Source organism: Carassius auratus, chromosome 9 (assembly GCF_003368295.1).
Source record: "Carassius auratus strain Wakin chromosome 9, ASM336829v1, whole genome shotgun sequence".
In the NCBI taxonomy this organism is placed as follows: domain Eukaryota; kingdom Metazoa; phylum Chordata; class Actinopteri; order Cypriniformes; family Cyprinidae; genus Carassius; species Carassius auratus.
The window spans coordinates 454,564-479,575 of NC_039251.1; positions in this window are offsets into that span (position 1 = coordinate 454,564).

The following is a 25,012-nucleotide window of genomic DNA, read 5'->3' on the forward strand; positions in this document are numbered from 1 at the left end:
ACAGACACACACACACCTCTATATTCACAGAACCTGGGTTCTTCCAAACTGTAATGGTAACTGTTTTATATTTTATTTATGCTCTTATTCAAATTATCTTTATTTTTGTCATTGACTTTATCAAGATGAAGCAGCTGCAGGGACAGTGTTCTCTATATTTTTTATATCATGTTTCATGAAATGTTTAAGCAGCTAGTTTGGCCTCTGGAAAGGCACTGACACTTGCAGTATTTGGCTTTATTGAGTTGTTTGTGGATACTTTTCACAGACTGCCATGGCACATTTCTGCAATGATTACCTAAGTTAAATTCACTTTGGATTACCATAATTATTTTCTTTAATCAACTTCTTTTGGAAATCTGTGGAAATGCAATAGTGGATTTTTTTAAGTTGCTGTTGGAACAAACAACAACAACAAAAATGATTTGTTATATTCTCTCCCATGCAGTTACCCTGCTATAGTTAACGTCCATGCTCTGGCAATTTAAATTCATACATGACTAAATGGTGTTGTGAACACTTACCAATTTTCATATACTAGTACATTATTTAATTAAATTGAACATTGACCTGAACATGAGTATCCACTGTTTCTATGCCCCAGCTTATTGTGTTTTGTGATTAATTTGTTTGTTGACTTTTTAAATTATTATTAGTTGACTTTTAATAATCATAGATAAATTTAAATTAGATATGTTTTCGTGTGTGGTGTCATAATGCAGGATACACACTGAATGATCTCTGCTCTTTCTTTTTTCTTTTTGTTCAACTTTCAGAATGTAAAACATGACAATCATTATGCCGTGCGTGATGAATAAATATATTGTTTCTTATAGCAATCTATCTATCATTAACTGTTGTGCATGCTTATCTATTTTTATTTTTGCAAACATGTTGAGCCATCTTACTATGCTACAATGAAAGTTGTTTTGTGGTGAATTGAACAAAGTCTCATGAGTGTCCCATTTGATATGGGTAAAGCTGCATTCATATGGAGAAAAAAAAAAAGAAAGAAATGGTTTTGAAATTAACAGTGGCTGTGCTGTAACATTCAAGTGCTGCATTTATATGGGGGAAAACTAATAATGTGAAAATGATTTGTAACTTTGTAACTTTTTTTCTTACAATTTCCATTTTTATATTTTTATATCAAATAAAATGGCCTCAAAACAAGGAATCACGTTTTCTTCCACTTTTTTTCTACACCCACGTTTGTCACTAATTCGATTTAGCCTCAATACCAGAATCCTCTTATAAAATGATTAATTCATCTGTTTTACATTAGCCCTATTTATGTATGCTGTATTGGCCTCTCATGGATAATAATTATGGATAACATACAATAATCTAGTAATGTGAAAGCTGTCATTCGGACCCAGGGTACTGAGCCTGAGACTATCTGTTGAAGGTGGTATGAGTTCAGTTTGAAATGTGGTGCAGTCTGCATGAATGTGAAAGCAGCTCGGACATGGGTGCTCACTTGTTCACACAGTAAAGTACCTGCACATATTTTTTAGCCAATGCTTATATCATTATTTCAGCAACTCTAATTATTTGTAGCAGTGACCATTCGATGATTTACCTTAGAAACAAACGAGAGTGAGTGTTCAGTGTAATTGGCAAATTAGTGGCTTGCTATTTGCTTTCTCCTTAAAAGACTATAGTAAAAGAGCACATACAGTAAACACTGCTTTTGCATGAAGTCCATAAACTCAGCCGCATTAGATCACAACAAAGCGCTAAGGTCCTTGTTGATCCTGGAACAACATTCCAATCAACCAATCAGAATTGAGATATAACTTTTCAGGATATACAGTTTCGTTCAAAATAATAGCAGTACAATGTGACTAACCAGAATAATCAAGGTTTTTAGTATATTTTTTATTGCTACGTGGCAAACAAGTTACCAGTAGGTTCAGTAGATTGTCAGAAAACAAACAAGACCCAGCATTCATGATATGCACGCTCTTAAGGCTGTGCAATTGGGCAATTAGTTGAAAGGGGTGTGTTCAAAAAAATAGCAGTGTCTACCTTTGACTGTACAAACTCAAAACTATTTTGTACAAACATTTTTTTTTTCTGGGATTTAGCAATCCTGTGAATCACTAAACTAATATTTAGTTGTATGACCACAGTTTTTTAAAACTGCTTGACATCTGTGTGGCATGGAGTCAACCAACTTGTGGCACCTCTCAGCTGTTATTCCACTCCATGATTCTTTAACAACATTCCACAATTCATTCACATTTCTTGGTTTTGCTTCAGAAACAGCATTTTTGATATCACCCCACAAGTTCTCAATTGGATTAAGGTCTGGAGATTGGGCTGGCCACTCCATAACACTAATTTTGTTGGTTTGGAACCAAGACTTTGCCCGTTTACTAGTGTGTTTTGGGTCATTGTCTTGTTGAAACAACCATTTCAAGGGCATGTCCTCTTCAGCATAGGGCAACATGACCTCTTCAAGTATTTTAACATATGCAAACTGATCCATGATCCCTGGTATGCGATAAATAGGCCCAACACCATAGTAGGAGAAACATGCCCATATCATGATGCTTGCACCTCCATGCTTCACTGTCTTCACTGTGTACTGTGGCTTGAATTCAGAGTTTGGGGGTCGTCTCACAAACTGCCTGTGGCCCTTGGACCCAAAAAGAACAATTTTACTCTCATCAACTTTTTAATCAAAGTACGCTGTTCTTCTGAACAATGTCTTGAACGACCCATTTTCCTCAGCTTTCAAATGCATGTTCAACAAGTGTTGGCTTCATCCTTAAATAGGGGCCACCTGATTCACACCTGTTTCTTCACAAAATTGATGACCTCAGTGATTGAATGCCACACTGCTATTTTTTTGAACACACCCCTTTCAACTAATTCAACTAATTGCCCAATTGCACAGCCTTAAGAGCGTGCATATCATGAATGCTGGGTCTCATTTGTTTTCTGAGAATCTACTGAACCTACTGGTAACTTGTTTGCCACGTAGCAATAAAAAAATATACGAAAAACCTTGATTATTCTGGTTAGTCACATTGTACTGCTATTATTTTGAACAATACTGTATCTGTTTTAGGCTTAAAATCAGGGTTAGATGCTTCTACGCCATTGTTAATCAGCTATCATTTCCAACTGATTTTAAGGAATAAATTATGGGTATGGTTAGATTTAGGAGTAGGAATTGAGTTAAGTCTATATTTTTGGACAATATTGTTGATCCAGGATCAAAAGATGTTGATCCAGGAACATGTCTTACTTAGCAAAATCACAGTTACCAAAGCATTAACAAGCCTGGATGTAAATTCCATACAGGATTTGCTTGCTAAGTCTAGCTACTGTTGATGAAAGAGATGAGTTTTCAGCTGTCTCTTGAAAATTGTTATGGATACAACATTCTTGATAGGGGTGGAAAGATCATTTCACCAACTGAGAATGGTGAATTAAAATGTTCTGGAAAGTTCTGCCTCTCTGTGATCACATGCTTCTGAAAGGGGATGTAGATTTGTAAGAGTAAGTGAAAGTTAGAGTAAATACCTAGAGTAAATACCCATCTCTTTAACCTGGCTTACACGTAACACGTTTCTAATATTTAAATCAGTTAAAGGATTAATTAATGCTGCATTAATTAGGACAACTGGAACCAGGACTACTTCCCAAAACAAACAATGTACTTGCTTGTAAGAATTTATAGACTGCCTTGACCCAGCTTCCACTCCACAATATGTTTGCTCATGCTCATTTCCCAAAATGGCTTAATTATTATAGAGAAGAAGAAAGTCAACTGTTATGTTGTTTATAGATCATTGGGATGATCACATCCTCAGCAAATGGTGTCCAATTGTAGAATGGGAATGGTGTGGGACACGGAGAACCACCTCAGAAAAAGGGGTGTTAGAACTTAATTAACATACAGACTACAGCTGTTACAATGGGAGCAACGCCATTTAAATGAAGGGTAAAAACTGAAAACATATAAAAGGTTTGAACTTAGGATGTTGTGGATTCATTCTGACTCTGTTGAACCCAAGGTACTACATGTGCTTTTTCACTGCTATGCTGCAATAAACATCTTCAAGATCTTCAATGTCCTAATCACTTTTTCTTACAATGGCGAGCCACCCAACAAGGGATTTCCAAAAAGAAGAAAAAGGTAAGAAAAGCGGTTTCTTTCTTTTTGCTGGTCTTGTCAGGGAACCCCCTCATTAAAAAACATCTAGAAAAGAAATTTGTAAGGATAGAAGATAATCTAGTTTATTCAGTGTTGGCAGCAGGTGTTCTTAAGCCTATTTTGTACAAATTCTTAATAAGATTCTAATGGAAATGAATCAGCCCGATGCACTGTGGTAGCAGAGTTGTGTTGGTATCGTCGTTTCTAAGGTAACTGAAGCAAAGTGCTTAAGTTTAAAGTTGCTGTAAACTATAACTGAAATATGTTGTTGGTCTGTTATAATTCTGTTAAGATTCTTAAGTAACTGAATCAGCCCAATGCAGTGTGGTAGCGGAGTAGTCTTAGACCTATTGTTTCTAAAGTAACTTTAACAGATTTGTCAGTTTCTAACGTAAATGAAATGGAGTTAGTTGTTGTGATAATTCTGAAGAAATTCTAAAGTAACTGAATCGACCCAACGTAGTGTGGTCACAGAATTATTTCATTGTGTGTTATAGAGTATTAAGTCCGATGCACCGTGACAATGTGAAGTTTAAAGGGTTAGTTCACCCAAATATTAAAATTATGTCATTTAATGACTCACCCTCATGCCATTCCTAACCCGTTAGACCTCCGTTCATCTTCGGAACACAGTTTAAGATATTTTACATTTAGTCCAAGAGCTTTCTGAAAATTCAAAATTGAATTGAAAAATTGAATACGGTATACTGTCCATGTCCAGAAAGGTAAGAAAAACATCATCAAAGTAGTCCATGTGACAACAGAGGGTCAGTTAGAATTTTTTGAAGCATCGATTACATTTTGGTCCAAAAATAGCAAAAACTACGACTTTATTCAGCTTTGTCTTCTCTTCTGGGTCTGTTGTGAGCGCATTCACAACACTGCAGTTTAGTGATATCCGGTTCGCGAACGAATCACTCGATGTAACCGGATCTTCTTGAACCAGTTTAACAAATCGAACTGAATCATTTGACACGGTTCGCGTCTCCAATAAGCATTAATCCACAAATGACTTAAGCTGTTAACTCCCTCTGAGTTCAGACAAACCAATATCCCAGAGTAATTAATTTACACGAACGGTACACTGACTGTGAAGAGAGAACTGAAGATAAACACCAAGCCGAGCCAGATAATGAACAAAAGATTGAAACTATATGTACTTTGTCACTCTGCTGCAATAAACACTCCTATGCTGCAATTAACATCTTCATCGAGATCTTCAACATCTTAATCACTGTTTCTTACATGTTACATCATTGGAAGAATGGCACCTATGCTAATATTAGTCTAGTCTAATAGTCTTTCTTATTCCGAGGTCACCGTAGCCACTGTAGCAACTGTATCCAGATCAGATGGTCACTGCAATCCCTCGTATCCAGTATGTATCCAGACCAGATGTTATCTACATCAACATCACCTAGAAAGGACCTCTACAATCATGAAAGGCAGCGGAGACCAGGACAGCTAGATGAGCCCCAGAGACAGATCCACAGTAAAGACTTTGTCTCCTAGACAGTCACCGGGACAAAACCACAGGAATGAGTTGAGTCCTCTGCACAATCGGACAATCTGACAATCTGAGGAGAACTGGACCCCCGACTGAGCCTTTCTCCCAAGGTTTTTTCTCTATTCTGCCACTGATGGAGTTTTGGTTCCTGTGAAGAAGTGACCTTCTTCAACGCTGTAAGCGGCAGCACTGGCACGTATTATAAGAACACGCACACACATATACAATCATTACTCACCCCTCCTGTTCAGTTTGTGCTGCTATCGGCATAGCGGGTACACACGCTTGCTTGGTGGCACTCGGTCAGTCATCCACCCTCCTTTCTCTCCCTCAGTTACCATGCCATCCATATAAATCACACATAAACTTTGTCTATTGTTTTATGTTTTGTTTAATCGTCTGCGTTACATGTTCCCATAGCCGGGTTACTAGATGCCGTGCTGGCGAACTAGAGGTTTTGGAAGGCGATCGCTTTTGACGTCATCGGTTGACGACGCACCAGCGCGGCAGCCTAGGATCCGGTGAAACCATGTCTGTTTGTGTGGTGGGGTACCCGAGTATTTCGATCTGTAAATAGAAACAGATTGGTGACAACTAATATATGGTGGTTTTGTATTGTGGTTGCAAATGAGTGATGATTTGTTTTAATACATTACCAAGTGAAGTTTTGTATAAATCTTAAAGTGGATGATTAAATAATACTGGTGGAACTTACCTATTAAGGGTCGTGCCTGAAAATGGGCGGAGTCTGGTCTTTAAATCTTTGCGCTAGACTTCAGATGGGGCTTGTTAACCAAGTCGAGCAGACGTGCTGTTGAGGTGCCATGAGCTAAGAAAAACCCCTTTGTATATTGGTAGATACAAGTGGAAAATTTGTGTATATTTATTATACCGTTATTTTGTTATTTTGTTTTTATATATATTGGTTTGGACTGAGCACTGGTCAATATCTACACTGCTGGACTGTTGTTTTATCTGTGCACGTGTGAATAAAACACCAAGTTACACTGAAGAAAATCTGCGGGTTAAGTCATCTCTTTTGGTCTCGTTTTGTTGGGGTTTTGAACATTAACACGTCCCGCAGTAGACTGAGGAGACCCATTCTGGGCCTATCATAGTCTGCTGCGTTACATTTGGTGGCAGCGGTGGGATGGCTTCCCGTAAGAAAGCACCAAAAGGCAAGAGGCCTGGTCTGCGCTCACAAGTAAAGTGGGTGGTTAAAGGGGAAGAGACCGGAGACAGCTTGACATCGGAAGGAGAGGAGGCATCATGGGTAGATCCTCCTGAAGCATCGAGCAAACCCGGCTTAGCACCGACCGGTGGACCATCCGCAGTACCCAGCAGGGGCCTGGTGAGCCTGATGAGAGATTTCCTTGAGGCGCAGCAAGTGAGGGAGGAGAGATATGTGCGGGAGCTGCAGGGCATTCGTGAGTCAATCCAGCAGACTGTGAGATCAACCGTAGCAACTCCGAGTGACATGGGGAGCATACATATGAATCTCCCAACGCCGGGGCCTTCAGGAATATCCACATCACCAACCAGGTCACTAACACAGCATAGAGGGCCCATACATCGATCAGAGACACCGGTGCCTGTCTTGCAGCCAGGGGACGACATCGAGAGTTATCTGAGGAGGTTTGAGCGATTGGCCCGAACGTGGCAGTGGCCAAGGGAAGAGTGGAGCTGTCGACTCGTACCTTTACTGACTGGGCAAGCACTTGAGGCATACCTCGCAATGGATGAGAATCTCGCAGATGGCTACGACCACCTTAAGGACGCCCTACTGCAGAAGTTCAACATCTCAGCCGAGACGTATCGTCAGCGGTTTCGGGCAGTGAACATCCCAGAGGGTGAGTCACCAACCGAAACATACCATCGTCTGCGGAATCTTTTCCAGAGATGGGTGCGTCCTGATCTGCATTCTAAAGAGGAGATCGGGGAGCTGATCATCCTGGAACAGCTACTTCGTGTACTGCCATACGACAGCCGTACTTGGGTAAAGGAGCATGAACCAGAATCAGGATTAGCAGCTGCAAAGCTAGCCCAGCAGTACCAGAATGCCCATCGATCTGCTCCGCGCACTCAACCTGTCAAAGGTAAAGCACGGTTTGCACACACAGATAGTTCCCAAGACACTATCCATGAACTTAAGTTGGCTACTACACCGAAACTGATCTGCTTTGCATGTCAACAGCCAGGACACAAAGCTTCTGTATGTCCAGCACGTAAAGCCAAACTGACTGGCTTTTGCTATGTGCCCAGAGAAAATGATGGGGAAGTAGACTCTGTTGGGCTGGGGCAAGGTAATAACATGCTGTTGGACATTACGGTAAATGGACATTCGTTAAAGGCAATGCTAGATACTGGTAGTGCACTCTCTCTAATTAAATCATGCCATGTTGTTAATATTGACTATGATACCACCACTAAGGTACAATGCGTGCACGGGGATGTAAAGCCGTATCCAAAGGCTGAGGTGTTGGTGGGTGTGCAAGGTCAGATGTATCTTTTAAGAGTGGCAGTAATTGACACCTTACCGGCCGACATGATTCTGGGGAGAGATCTCCCAATTTTAAGTGAACTGGTGAATGAGAGGGGAAACCAGGTCACTGAGGTGGGGAATACCATGCCTATGTGTTCCTTTCCGGTAATAACAAGGGGTCAATCCAAGGCGGGTCTGCAGCCTCTGCCAGACTTAGACAATAGTCTGTTGCAGGGCGGGACCAAAGGCCCAAGAAAAACACGTCGTCAGAGGCGACTATGTAAATATATGGGTACTCCAGTCTTCAAACCCGATACGAAAGGGCTTGAGACTCATGAATGGCAGATCCCAGAAATCCTGGCTGAGTTGCAAAGGGGGGATGAAACGTTAAAAGCCTTGTTCGAAAAAGCTGAAGGGTTAAAGGAATCTAAGATGGAGGAACAGTATGTGATAAACGATGGTATTTTGTATGCCCAAACTGCTGATGTTCTACGTGTGGTTGTACCCTTGTCTTGTCGACCCCTTGTGTTGTATCTAGCACACACCATTCCATGGGCAGGTCATTTAGCACTACAAAAGACATACATGCGTATTAGTTCACGGTTCTACTGGCCAACCATGTACACTGACGTGCACACATATTGTACCACATGCTCAATATGTCAAAAGACCAGTGCTGTACGTCAGCGTGGTAGAGCGCCATTGCAAGCATTACCTGTCATTTCCACCCCTTTCCATCGCATCGCCATGGACATTGTGGGCCCGCTAGAAAAGAGCAGTGTAGGGCACCGATACATCCTTGTCATCTGTGACTATGCCACAAGATATCCAGAAGCTTTCCCACTTCGTACCATTACTACACCAAAGGTCATTCATGCTCTCATCCAGCTGTTTTCTAGGGTAGGCATCCCAGATGAGATCCTCACTGACCAGGGGACAAATTTTACCTCTCAATTGATGAAACAGCTTCATCGGCAACTGGGCAGTACAGCCATTCGAACGACCCCCTACCATCCGCAGACGGATGGACTGGTGGAGAGGTTCAATCAGACGCTGAAGGGTATGTTGCGGAAGTTTGTCGCAGACACAGGACGCGATTGGGATAAGTGGCTGCCATTTCTCCTGTTTGCCTACCGGGAGGTACCGCAGGCATCAACAGGATTCTCACCCTTTGAACTTCTCTACGGCTGGCAAGTCCAAGGACCTCTGGACATCTTAAGGAAAACCTGGACCAAACCAAAGGCCGAAACAGAGGAGAGAGGTATCGTAAAGTTCATCCTGGAGATGAGAGACCGGTTAGAGACCTATAGGGAACAAGCCAAAGAAAACCTCCAAGAAGCTCAAGCAGGGCAGAAGAGGTGGTATGACCAGCAAGCCAGACTGCGTCAGTTCCAGCCAGGACAGAAGGTACTGTTACTCTTACCAACTTCAAGCAACAAGTTGCTTGCCAAGTGGCAGGGGCCGTATACTGTGGTGAGGAAGATGGGTCCGGTGACGTATGAGCTTAACCACCCGGAAAAGAGGAAGACCCACCAGACCTATCACATCAACCTGCTGAAGGAGTGGAAGGAGGGAACAGTAAGCCCCAAAGATATGGTATTGATGGTGAGAACCGTAGAGGAAGAGGATGACGAGCCTAGCCCAGATATGCAACCGCAGAGAGATGCTGCAACGGTGATGCTGGGTCACCTGGATGAGCCACAACGGGTAGAACTGCAAGATCTCCTCCATCAGTTCCCATCACTGTTCCGGCCAAGGCCTGGACGGACTGAGCTCATCCAACATACCATACACCTCACTAATCAAACTCCCTTTAGACAGCAACCATACAGAATCCCAGAACGGTTACAAGCTTCGCTAAAGGCAGAAATAGAGACTATGAAAGAGTTGGGTGTCATTGAACCTTCCCCTAGTGAGTGGAGCAGCCCATTAGTCATGGTACCAAAAAAAGATGGATCACTGCGTGTCTGTGTTGACTTCCGTAAGCTGAATTCCCAGTCGAAGTTCGATGCCTATCCTATGCCAAGGATTGATGACCTGTTGGAGCGAATAGGGCAGGCCCGGTACATTACGACATTGGACCTTTGTAAGGGATACTGGCAGGTGCCCCTCGACCCAAACTCCAAGCCTCTTACTGCCTTTAGAACACCAGTTGGATTATACCATTTCACCGTTCTACCCTTTGGTCTGCATGGGGCACCTGCCACCTTCCAACGACTAATGGACCAGGTACTCCGGGGCTGTGAAGAGTGGGCGGCAGCCTACCTGGATGATGTAGTCATCTACAGTCATAACTGGAAGGACCACCTAAGCCATCTACGACAGACCTTGGAGAGAATCCATACAGCGGGCCTGTCCTTGAACGTGGCTAAATGTGAGTGGGCAAAGCGAGAAACCAACTACCTGGGGTACCAATTGGGCAATGGTGAACTACGGCCACAGGCATGTAAAGTACAAGCAATCAGGGAAAGTCCGAGACCTAGGACGAAGAAGGAAGTCCGGTCCTTCCTGGGTCTTGTGGGCTGGTACCGCCGGTTCATCCCGGATTTTGCCTCAATCGCAGTACCACTGACAGACTTCCTACAAAAAGGGGGGAAGAACACGGTGAAATGGACAGAGGCCTGCGAAAAAGCATTCAATTCCCTAAGAGGGAAGATGTGCTCCGCACCAGTGCTGCAGAGTCCGGACTTTAACCGCCAGTTCCTGGTACAGGTGGATGCCTCGGACAAAGGGATTGGAGCAGTGCTGGCCCAAGGGACTCTGGGGGCAGAGAAGCCTGTGGCGTTTTTGAGCAGGAAACTATTGCCCAGGGAGACCAGGTACTCAACAATCGAAAAGGAATGCCTTGCAATAAAGTGGGCCCTCGAAGCTCTACGATATTACCTCCTGGGGCGGGAGTTTGACCTGGAGACTGACCATCGGGCACTAACCTGGATACACTCTATGAAAGACCACAACGCAAGAGTGACTCGATGGTACTTGGCTCTCCAGCCGTTCAGATTCCAAATCCGTCATTGCCCCGGGAGAAAGAACCTTGTGGCCGACTACCTGTCCAGGTTCCCGGACAGTGCGCGGCTTGAAGAGGGTGGAGGTGATGTGAAGAAGTGACCTTCTTCAACGCTGTAAGTGGCAGCACTGGCACATATTATAAGAACACGCACACACATATACAATCATTACTCACCCCTCCTGTTCAGTTTTTGCTGCTATCGGCATAGGGGGTGCACACGCTTGCTTGGTGGCACTCGGTCAGTCATCCACCCTCCTTTCTCTCCCTCAGTTATCATGCCATCCATATAAATCACACATAAACTTTGTCTATTGTTTTATGTTTTGTTTAATCATCTGCGTTACATGTTCCCATAGCCGGGTTACTAGATGCCGTGCTGGCGAACTAGAGGTTTTGGAAGGCGATCGCTTTTGACGTCATCGGTTGACGACGCGCCAGCGCGGCAGCCTAGGATCCGGTGAAACCATGTCTGTTTGTGTGGTAGGGTACCCGAGTATTTCGATCTGTAAATAGAAACAGATTGGTGACAACTAATATATGGTGGTTTTGTATTGTGGTTGCAAATGAGTGATGATTTGTTTTAATACATTACCAAGTGAAGTTTTGTATAAATCTTAAAGTGGATGATTAAATAATACTGGTGGAATTTACCTATTAAGGGTCGTGCCTGAAAATGGGCGGAGTCTGGTCTTTAAATCTTTGCGCTAGACTTCAGATGGGGCTTGTTAACCAAGTCGAGCAGACGTGCTGTTGAGGTGCCGTGAGCTAAGAAAAACCCTTTTGTATATTGGTAGATACAAGTGGAAAATTTGTGTATATTTATTATACCGTTATTTTGTTGTTTTTATATATATTGGTTTGGACTGAGCACTGGTCAATATCTACACTGCTGGACTGTTGTTTTATCGGTGCACGTGTGAATAAAACACCAAGTTACACTGAAGAAAATCTGGGGGTTAAGTCATCTCTTTTGGTCTCGTTTTGTTGGGGTTTTGAACATTAACACGTCCCAGGGCTCCAGACTGCGACCAAATGGTCGCATTTTGCGACCAAATTTTGAGAGTGTGCGACTGAATTTTACATCCAGTCGCACATGTGCGACCAGTAGATTTGCACACGCACGCACGCAAACACACACACACACTTGCACACACTCGCGTCTCATTGAGTGATGCCTGTCTGTGAGGCGGCAAATGCGTGTGAGAAGAATAGGGAATGGCCACTGTAAGTGGCTAAAATGTGTGGAGGGGGAGGGGCCTAGAGATAATTGAGCGGGCGTAAAAATCTGTGGGAAGGAAACCGAGACAAATATCATCACAACCTGATATGTGCGTGCGTCTGAGCTATGAGCAAGCGAACTATTGATTCATTCTTCCGACCTGCGGCTAGTGTACCAGTGCCAGAGCCTAGTGTCACCGTCAGATGATGATTCAGAGTCAGAGGTTGGTGTGGCTAAAAAAGTCCGCACCAGGGCCGGCCCGTGGTATAGGCAAATGCTAAGGGCGCCACTCATCCATAGGGGCGCCAGAATGAGTGAACGAGTGATTTTTTTTTTTTTTATAATAGGCTACTATTTAAAAACCATTAATTCAAAACACTTCCAAATAAAGCAAAAAAAAAAAAAAAAAAAATCCGGCTCTTCAATCTTCCCCCGCCCATCGAGTGCTTGAAGTGTGTCAGAAACAGAGTGCGCGCACAATCAGTTGTTGGTAATTTGTTGTGTAGCGTGCCCGACGCCGCATCCAATGTATACAGCACTGCTTTTGTTAACACACAGCTCGTAGAAACGGGCCTGGCAGCTCGCGCCAGTTCTAGACACGGTGAAAGTTTCCTGATTGTGACGGAAGGCCGAATTTACATGACACATTATAAATGAGCATAGTCTGCGATAGATACAGTGCCAAAAAGAAGAGAAGAGGATAAAGACAGAGGTAAAGAGATGTAGTGAAATAGCAATTTATTGCATAGGAGTAAGAAGATACTATAATTTCATGGCAGTTATTTTTACCTTAAACTTAATGTTAGCAGTTGTTCTGAGATCTGAGTCCCCAGACTGTGATTTTGTACAATCAGTTTTAAGACGCATTTTTTATTATCACTTTTTTTTTTTTTTTTTTTTTACTCTACAGTTGTGCAGTTTTGGGGGGATACAGTACAGGCCAAAAGTTTGGAAACATTACTATTTTTAATGTTTTTGAAAGAAGTTTCTTCTGCTCATCAAGCCTGCATTTATTTGATCAAAAATACAGAAAAAATGTAATATTGTGTTATATTATTACAACTTAAAATAATTTGTTTTCAATTTATTATACTTTAAATTATCATTTATTTCTGTGATGCAAAGCTGAATTTTCAGCATCATTACTCCATTCTTCAGTGTCACATGTGACATCCAGTCTATCACATGATCCTTTAGAAATCATTCTAATATGATGATTTATTATGAGTGTTGGAAACAGTTCTGCTGTAATGTGTGTGTGTGTGTGTGTGTGTGTGTGTGTGTGTGTGTGTGTGTATATATATATATATATATATATATATATATATATATATATATATATATATATATATATATATATATATATATATATATTAGGGGTGTAACGATACGCGTATTCGTATTGAACCGTTCGGTACGACGCTTTCGGTTCGGTACGCGGTACGCATTATGTATACCGAACGGTTCGTTGGAGTAATTAATTATATTTGAAAAAAAAAAAAAAAGAGAGAGAAAGAAATATAATGATATGCGTTCAACAAGGTAGCCCAATAACCCAAACAATGTAACAGGCAACGCCCCTGACACTCCCGAAGAAGAAAAAAACACCATCTTATATGTTTATGTTAGGGTACTACTCAGTCAGGCGCTCGCTCACTCAGTGCGCGCTGAAGGCTCGTTGCAAAATAGCCAATGCGTTTAACAGACTAGAAATGAGAAGATCCTCCAATAACCAACAGGTCTGGTGTTTGGGTGCACTTTGGATTCCCTTTAAGCTATAATGGTGATGGCAAGAGAGTGGTGGATAAATAAACAACGGTATGTCGCATCTGCAACATGACAGGGTACACCAGCGGGATTACAAAAAAAAAAAAAAAAACCAGCCGGAATATCTGGGATATATGCGTCAGTACTATCTGGGAAAAGACGAAAAAAAGGAGAAACATGCACGCAGCAAACTATCCCTGCAGCATTTAGACACTATAGCTTACAGGGAATCCAACCCAAACACCAGACCTGTTGGTTATTTTAGGATCTTATATTTCTGGTCTGTTAAATGCATTAGACATTTTGCAACGAGCCTTCAGCGCGTGCTGAGTGAGCGAGCGCCTTAGGGGCCGTTCACATATCGCTCCTAAAAACGCGTGGAAAACGCTAAGCACGTCTTTCTCCTGAGGCGTCTGTCTTTGCTAAGCAACAATGACGTGCTCTCTCCATGAGACGCAGAAATTTCAGCGAAGGATAAATGGATTTGCAGCTCTAAAAATCGCTTGCAGTAGCTCTGCTACTGAATTTATTTCAAAATTGCAATCCATATACAACTATGATCAGCTGTTCCTTCATCTTGGCTGAGCTCTCAACGTTGTTACGGGAAAGGATGAAGCTGATTGGTTGGTTCTTGTCACATGACCCGCGGTGCGCTTGCGGCATTCTGAAAAGTTGAGATGTTTTTACATTTTGCTGTATCTAAAACGTATCGAACCGAACCGAACCGTGACATCAGTGTATCGTATCGAACCGAACCGTGAATTTTGTGAACCGTTACACCCCTAATATATATATATATATATATATATATATATATATATATATATATATATATATATATATATATATATATATATATATATATGCATGAGGCGCCAGGTAAAATGTTGCAAATTGGTCAGGGCCGGCCCTGGTCCACACTCACCATTTTCGAGAAGACTGGCTGTAAGAATTCAGATGGCTGAGGTACTATAATTATTAGAACTACTTTTCACCAAATACAAAAGCCAGCTCGACCTTCAAAGGAAGAATGGCTTAAAACTTAACGAAACATACAACAACGATAAAGCATGCACACAAACTTTTTTACTATGCACATTTTTTATTCTGAGTGTATGGAATTTTGTTTACTATTTGTACTGTCATGACAGCGATGGTGCTGTCAGTTTACCTTGTTGCATCTTCAAAAGTGCAGAATAAAATGTGACACTGAATTTGAAACGGCACATTGTAATTAGCATCTATTATTAAAGTATTTATTAGTAATACAGTGGAAATTAGTAGATTTGGTTAGCATGTTGATTTACGGTGTGCGCCCCTAAATTTTCTGGTTGTGCCCCTAAAATTTTCAGTTGGGGGCCACTGTGCTCCTAATGTAAAAAGTTAGTCTGGAGCCCTGACGTCCCGCAGTAGACTGAGGAGACCCATTCTGGGCCTATCATAGTCTGCTGCGTTACAGTTCCTTTACTCTGTTGCCTCTGGCTTGCTCAGTTGGTGACACTTAATGTCCAGCGATATCGTCGACTTGATTGAATAGATTATATTTAGATTGAACTGAGCTGAATGATGACATCACTGAATTCAATGACGAACTACCTTTTTGCATTATTGACACAATTTTCCTATTTAATGCTGTTCAGTTACTTTGAAACAATCTGTGTGCTACATAAAGTGCTAGATAAATAAAGGTCACGACTTGACTACAGGGGTCAAATTGATTACTATTTGGGAATACGATTCAGTCAGTTTATTACATTGTTGATGTATGATTAAAGGAATATCCTGTTTAATGATATACAGTAGTATACTAATAAGTGTTGAGGCAATAAGAACATGCTTTGCACCTGAATTTCAATGTCTTAATTTCAATGTCTGTGTGATGTCTTTAGTTAAACTAAATGTTAGCTAGAAATTCATAAAGATACTAAAAGATTAGTAAACATTTACAAATGGTTAATAGTCTCGACTTTAGATTGGGTACTGCAAAAACACGAACAAATTAGTAATAAATAAGTTAATATGTGTAAATAGGGGGAATTAAGGACCTTTGGGGGAACATTTTGCCATAGAGATGATTGCACATAAAGTCATTAATAATTAGTAAACTTTTATAAACGTTTACAAATTCTGAATTATAATCATTTTTATTTATATAGCTCCTTTCCAAACCCCGAGGTCACTTTACAAAACCGGTTTAAGGAAAAGAAAAAGATAAAGACACTATAAGAAAAGATAAGACACGATGCGACTGTGGAATGTGTGACATCACAGAGGACCTTTCATTGGACCGACAACACCGCAGCACTGGCCAAGAAATCACAGCAGTGACTCTACTTCCTCCACAAACTGAGAAGAGCCAAAGCCCCACCCCCCATCATGTGCACTTTCTACAGAGGCACCATCGAGAGCATTCTAACGAGCTGCATCACTGTGTGGCATGGCATCTGCAATGTGTACTGCCGGAAGACTACAACGCATAGTGAGAACAGCTGAGAAGATCATTGGTGTCCCTCCAGGAAATTTACGGAACCCGTCTCACTCGCAAAGCCCTCTGCATTGCAGGAGATCCTACCTGTCACACAGCTTCTTCAGTCTGCTGCCATCAGGGAGGAGACTGCAGAGTCTCCAGGCCAGGACCAGCAGACTGAGGGACAGCTTCATCCATCAGGCTGTCAGGAAGCTAAACTCGCTCCCAAACATGCCCCCCGCCGTCTGCACCAGACACCACTGAATTATGAACCCCCACCCCCCATTCCCACATCCACAGGTCCTTCCACTCCCCCTCCCACTAACAATTGATAACATGCACCAGTCACTTTGTGCAGCATTGGTCTGCTCACTATTCAGCATGGAACTGACGTCATTCTACTACCTTTTCAGTCAGTTAAATAAAACAACTGCTATGTCACTTTAATCAGACTGAATAGGGTTTTTTTTTTTTTTTTGCACTTCAATCTTTATCTGCACTCTATCTGCCATGTTCCTTGCACTGCTTTATTTAACTTTTTTTTTTTTTTTTTTTTTTTTTTTTTACATGCCCTTATTTGTATAGTTGTATTTTATATTTTATATTTTATCTGTTTCTATCTGTTTTTTTAGGCCCTACTGATATCTGTATGCACCACGGGTCTGAGTGTAATGTAATTTCAATTCTCTGTATGTATTTACTGTACAAGTGGAAGAATTGACAATAAAGCAGACTTGACTTGACTTGATTGACTTGACTAAACATCAATACCAGAAGACAGAACACATACCAAGAGCTCACAACAGGGTACAAATTACAGACTGAGAACGGAAGAGTAATACTCAGAGAATAAATGCATTTTTAAAAGGTTTTTGAAGGAGAGAAGAGAGGATGTCAAGTCAAGTCAAGTCACCTTTATTTATATAGCGCTTTAAACAAAATACATTGTGTCAAAGCAACTGAACAACATTCATTAGGAGAACTGTGTCAATAATGCAAAATGACAGAAAAAGATTTTGGAAAAAAATCCAAGTCCAGGCACTCAATAGGATGCAAAAGTTAAAAAGCCTTTAATGGTTGGGCTAAAGCATTAAAACACCAACGCGTATCGGCCCATTGGCCTTCATCAGGGTGTTGGTAACAAACAGACAGAATCACGCAGTACTTATAGTTGCATTGGTTTCAGGTGTGCCACTCTGGCACTTGTAACACAATTTTTTGGCCACTAGAGGCAATAGTTCAGATAATGGCTAATACCAAAGATCAAACCATACAAATACAAGATAAAGGATCTCCAAGTGGAAGAAAAAAAAAAAAAAAAAAAAAAAAAAAACAAACAACAGGAGAGAGTAACACCAATACAAACATCTTGTGTACTCCACACAATTATATCCATAAAGTCAAATAAATGTGTAGAGGCTAGTTACCCATCTTACTTCTGGATTCATTGTCAAGATAGTTCCAAAGCAACAGGAGAAAAATATTATTATGGGCATTACAGTACATTAAAAGAACAGTCAACATTCACGGACAACAATACACTGTCCCTATTGAGACACAACTTTTACAAAAAAGGTGAGAGGTCAAAGTCTTCATTAAGACCTGGATGACTAGTAGCCCTCAAGGAATAGATCCAATATGTCTCCCTTTGTTTAAGGCGTTTGATGATATCCCCACCCCTGGCATCCAGGCGAACAGCCTCAATGCCCACTACTCTTAGGGTCGAATCACTCCCATGTTTTGCGTCTATATAATGTTTGGCCATTGGATAGTTCATATTTCCAGTCCGAATGGCATATCTATGTTCAGCTACCCTGTCTCTTAGTCTCCTTTTAGTAAGGCCTATATAAAAACAGCCACAAGTACACTCTAAACGATAAACAACATGGGTAGAATTGCAATTTATAAAACTGTTAATAGTGTAAGTCTTATTGCTAAAAACATCCATAAATTTGTCAGTTTTAGCAATATTCTCACAATAATTACAATTACCACAAGGAAAGTTACCCTTGGGTTGACGAAGCCAAGTTTCACGTTTAGGAGCAGGGAGGTGACTTCTTACTAACCTGTCCTTAAGTGTGGGGGCCTTCCTAAAACTGATTCCAGGGGGTTCCGTGAATATTTCCCGTAAAGTCGGGTCACATTCAATAATGTTCCAGTTTTTCTTTATAATGCGTTTAATCTGGACAGCCTCCTTGCTGTAATGAGTGACAAAATAGGGTTTCTGTGTTGATACTCTATTGGGTCTAGACTGAAACAAGCTCTTCCTTTCAAGTGATTGGGCTCGATTATGAGCTTGAACAAGAGTTTTTGTTTGGTAACCTCTTTGTTGAAAACGCCGCTGCATATCCAAAGACTGATACTGGAAATCCTGATCTGAATCACATATACGCCTTAGTCTCTGGATCTGTCCAAAGGGTATGTTATCAATAAGCCATGGGGGATGAAAACTATTAGCATGCAGCAAGGTATTACGATCTGTTGACTTTCTGAAGATAGATGTATGTAGGAATCCCTCATTATCTTTTGAGATCCGTAGATCAAGAAAGTTGATAGTGTGTAAATCATAATCCAAACTAAATTTAAGGTTCTCATTTAAGCTATTAACATATACATGGAAGTCTACAAGTTCTTTTTCTGAACCTGAGAACATCAAAATCACATCGTCAATATATCTACCCCACCACAAGATTTTATCTTTAAAAGGGTTGACGTGGGAAAATATATAGCGCTCCTCCCATAAGCCTAGAAACAGATTGGCATAGTTGGGAGCAAAACAAGCACCCATTGCAGTCCCCTTTTCTTGTCTATACAATATGTCTTGAAAGAGAAAGATGTTGTTCTTTAAAGTCCACTCAGTAAGTTGCACTATAAAGTCACTGGGAGGCATCAAATGTTCAGGTCTGGATGAGAGATAGTGTTTCAAAGCCTCTAAACCCTCGTTATGTACAATATTGCTATATAGGGACTCCACATGGGAAGTCGTGGCCTAATGGTTAGAGGGTTGGACTCCCAATCGAAGGGTTGTGAGTTCTAGTCTCGGGCCGGACGGAATTGTGGGTGGGGGGAGTGCATGAACAGCTCTCTCTCCACCTTCAATACCACGACTTAGGTGCCCTTGAGCAAGGCATCGAACCCCCAACTGCTCCCCGGGCGCCGCAGCATAAATGGCTGCCCACTGCTCCGGGTGTGTGTTCACAGTGTGTGTGTGTGTGTTCACTGCTCTGTGTGTGTGCACTTCGGATGGGTTAAATGCAGAGCACAAATTCTGAGTATGGGTCACCATACTTGGCTGAATGTCACTTCACTTCACTTCACATCCATTGTGGCCATAATGCAGGAGCCTATGTTGCCTATTTGTTCAATTTTCTTTAAAACCTGTGTAGTATCTTGAATATAAGAAGGTAAATCTGCCACAAATGGCTTGATAAAATAATCCACAAACTTGGAAGCAGGTTCTGTTATTGAGTCATTCCCGCTGATTATCGGTCTGCCAGGTGGATTTTCCAGATCCTTGTGGACTTTGGGGAGCATATCCTGTTGTTTGTTTTTTTTTTTGTTTTTTTTTTTCTTCCACTTGGAGATCCTTTATCTTGTATTTGTATGGTTTGATCTTTGGTATTAGCCATTATCTGAACTATTGCCTCTAGTGGCCAAAAAATTGTGTTACAAGTGCCAGAGTGGCACACCTGAAACCAATGCAACTATAAGTACTGCGTGATTCTGTCTGTTTGTTACCAACACCCTGATGAAGGCCAATGGGCCGATACGCGTTGGTGTTTTAATGCTTTAGCCCAACCATTAAAGGCTTTTTAACTTTTGCATCCTATTGAGTGCCTGGACTTGGATTTTTTTCCAAAATCTTTTTCTATATTTAACCCTTCCAAGAGCACCAGAGGATACAAGGGATTCCAGCAGCGCTCCAGTTCTCTTTTGTTTAATGCAAAATGACAGTTAAAGGCAGTTCATCTTTGAATTCAGTGATGTCATCTCTTTTCAGTTTAAATAGTGTCTGTGCATTTATTTGCAATCAAGTCAATGATATCGCTGTAGATGAAGTGACCCCAACTAAGCAAGCCAGAGGAGACGGCGGCAAGGAACCGAAACTCCATCGGTGACAGAATGGAGAAAAAAAAACCTTGGGAGAAACCAGGCTCAGTTAGGGGGCCAGTTCTCCTCTGACGAGAAGAAACCAGCAGTTCAATTCCAGGCTGCAGCAAAGTCAGATTGTGCAGAAGAATCATCTGTTTCTTGTGGTCTTTTCCTGGTGGTCATCTGAGACAAGGTCTTTACAGGGGATCTGTATCTGGGGCTCTAGTCAAATCAAGTCACCTTTATTTATATAGCGCTTTAAACAAAAAACATTGTGTCAAAGCAACTGAACAACATTCTTAACATTTAAACTCTAGTTGTCCTGGTCTCCGCTGTCTTGCATGGATGTAGAGGTCTTTTCTAGGTTCTGATCCACCATCTAGTCTGGATACGTACTGTATCCGGGTGACTGCAGTGACCCTCTGATCTGGATACCGACTGGATCTGGTGGCTATGGTGACCTCGGAATAATAGAGAAACAGACTAATATTAGTGTAGATGCCATTCTTCCAATGATGTAGCAAGTACATCTGGTGTTATGGGAAGTGTTCCTGGTTCCGGGTTACCTAATTAATACAGCCTAAAAATCCTTTAACGGATTTGGATATTGGAAGCAGGTTAAGGAGATGGGTCTTTAATATAGATTTAAACTGTCTCCCAAACAGTGTTATTCCAGAGTTTAGGCGCCAAATAAGAAAAGGATCTGCCTCCCGCCGTTGATTTTGATATTCTAGGTATTATCAAATTGCCTGAGTTTTGAGAACGCAGCGGACGTGGGGGATTATAATGTAACAAGTTCTCATTCAAGTACTGAGATGCTAAACCATTCAGGGCTTTATAAGTAATAAGCAAGATTTTTAAATCTAAACGATGTTTAATAGGGAGCCAGTGCAGTGTGAACAGAACAGGGCTAATATGGTCATACTTCCTGGTTTTAGTAAGAACTCTTGCTGCTGCATTTTGGAATACCTGGAGTTTGTTTACCAACTGTGCAGAAAAACCACCCAATAAAGCATTACAATAATCTAACCTTGAGGTCATAAATGCATGGATTAACAATTCTGCATTTGACAATTTAGCAGTAAATAAAATGCTTTTTTTTATATCCATTATGCATTTTGTAAGTTTTTCAAATTGGTATGTCTCGCCGGGCCGTGAAGAAATATAGAGCTGAGTATTGTCACGGGGTGAAGAATCACTGGACAAGGAGTATGTGAAATCAAAAGCCCTGGATGGTGGGTTTATTGAACACAGTGATGCCTCGAAGGTGCTGCTTCACTTTCTGGTGGCCGGTGCTTCCCGTGTGCTCTTCGTGCTTTCCTGTGCCACTTAAGGTGAAAGTGGGTGTCCAAACGTGCTCCAAAGTGGCTGGGCTGTCGGTCACTCGCCGCTTTCTGAAAAGTGAAGAGAGAGGGGTTAGACCAGTATTGCATTCGGTTCAAGAACCTCTTCTGAGTGTAACATGTGCTCCTTTTAAATGTGCTGGCTGAGGGGGAGCAGCTCTGACCGATCAGCCGGTGACGAGGACGTGCAGGTGTTTTGCTTTGGTTTCCAGGGTGACGCTGATTCCTCTGGGAGTGCTCGTCACAGAATCATCAGCATAACTGTGAAAGCTAACACCGTGTTTCCTGATGATATCTCCCAAGGGAAACATGTAAAGCGTGAAGAGTAATGGCCCTAGTACTGAGCCTTGAGGTACTCCACACTGCACTTTTGATCGATATGATACCTCTTCATTCGCTACTACAAATTGATAGCGGTCATATAAGTATGATTTAAACCATGTTAATGCACTTCCATTAATGCCAACAAAGTGTTCAAGTGAGTTATTTTTATATATGTAGCACTTTAAACAGAAACGATTGCGTCAACGCAACTGAACAACATTAATTAACTGACATTTAAAGGCAGTTCATAATTGAATTCAGTGTTGTCATCATTCATCTCAGTTCAGTTTAAATAGTATCTGTAGAATCATTTGAAATGAAGTCAACGATTTTTCTGTAATTGGAACCAAAGGAACCAACACTCCATCAGTGACAGAATGGAGAAAAAAACTCCGTTCTACCAGAAAGACTCGGGAGATAAAATGATGTACGAAGCATACATTTATTGACAGCTCAGCAAGCACAATAATAAATTTCTTTGGCGGAAGGCCCCGTCCATGGTTCGTAATCCGAGGGTAGCGAATCTGCATTTCCTGCCTGAAGACGAAGGCAGGGGCGCAGCCGACCCCCCTGGAAGGTAAGGACAGGACCATCCTGGTGGTGGTGGGGAGGGTGGAGGTTGTCGCGTCAGCATCTGCGAACTCAAACATGTGTAAGTACGATCTTTTATACAGGAGTATAAAGACGTGATTGGATAATGATGAAGGTAATTAGTGACGAAGTGATTGAGTCTTCCTGGCAGAACTTAGGCTAAAGCTTCCATTTCTCAGTTCAAAGTTTTATAGTCTATGCAAAAGAATGTTGCAGTCAATAGTGTTTGAAAGCAGCACTAATATCCATTAGCATTAATAGAGATATACAACCACGATCAGATGATAAGAGCAGGTCATTTGTAAATCTAAGGAGAGCAGTCTCAGTACTATGATACGGTCTACATCCTGACTGGAAATCCTCACAGATATTTCCTCTAATAAGGAATATAATTGTGAGGATACTACCTTTTCTGGTATCTTGGACAGAAAAGGGAGATTTGAGATCGGTCTATGATTTACAAGTTCTTTGAGGTCAAATTGTTTTTGTTTTTTTGATGAGAGGCTTAATAATAGCCAGTTTGAAGGTTTTGGGGACATATCCTACTCTTCCGACGATGAGGTATTAATAATTGTCAGAGGAGGATCTATGACTTCTGGAAGCACCTCTTTCAGGAACTTAGATGGAATAGGGTCTAACATGCAAGATGTTGGTTTAGCTGATTTAACAAGTTTATACAATTCTCCCTCTCCTATAGTATCTCCTACAGTATCCTATAGTTCTACAGAGAATGAGTGGAACTGTTCCTCAGGGGATATAAGTGTACTGTCTGATGCAATACTGTAGCTGACGGCTGCATGGTTACAATTTTATCTCTAATAGTAACGATCTTAGAAGTAAAGTAGTTCATAAAGTCATTACTGCTGTGATGTCGGGAAATGTTAACACTTGATGCTTTATTTTTCATTAATTTAGCCACTGTACTGAATAAATACCTGGGCTTATGTTTCTAAAAGGGATTAAAAGTATTCTGATCTAGCAGTTTTTAAAGCTTTTCTGTAGGATAGATTACTTACCGCCAAGCAATACAAAATAACTCTAGTTTTGTTTTCCTCCAGCTGTGCTTAATTTTCCAGGCTGCTCTCTGTAGGTTACAAGTGTGCTCATTATACCATGGTGTCAGACTGTTTTACTTAAACCTTCCTTAAGCGTAAAGGAGCAACTGTATTTAAAATGCTTGAAAAGAGAGAGTCCATAGTTTGTTACATCATCAAGTTGTTCTGAGGTTAAAAAAATAATAATAATAATTAATAATTAAAGTAATTATTGCATAGGGGGAGAGTGGGTTGAGTATTTCCAGTTGATAGAAATGAGGAGACCAGTACCCCTCCCAACATGATGGGGGAGCATACTTTGGGTGAATCTTCTGGACGAATCTCTCAGTCAAGCCCAAGATACTAAGAGAAGACTGAGAAGCAATTGCAGAAATTAAGTCTGCTTTGTGACATCTGACTGGCAATTCCAGAGCTCCTCAGAAAAAGATTGGTGAAGATAGGACACAGGTTTGCAAGAGTATGTTGCAATCTGCATTTGATGTTAGAGTGTTGTTGAGAGAACATGATTGCTTTTGAAACATATGATGGTTGTAAAAAAGAGGGGGCAAAAAGGAGAGTGTGTAAAAATAAAAATAAAAGATACTTAAAGGGGGGGTGAAATGCTCGTTTTCACTCAATATCCTGTTAATCTTGAGTACATATAGAGTAGTACTGCATCCTTCATAAATCCAAAAAGTCTTTAGTTTTATTATATTCATAAGATAAAGATAGTCTGTACCGATTTTTCCCAGAAAAACACGACCGGCTGGAGGCGTGACGTGTGAGCGGAGCTAAAGAATCACGAGCGCGAATAGGCTTTTGCGTTGAGAGCATGTGGAAGCTGTGACATTACCGTGAGGGAAAACCCATCATCATGATCAGTGAAATGTCTGTGCTGCTCAGCCTCGCTATACGGGAGCGCGCGCTCTTCCGGCAGACGTGCCCTCGGGACCCATATAAGGAAATTCCGCTCCATCTAACGTCACACAGAGCCATACTCAAAAA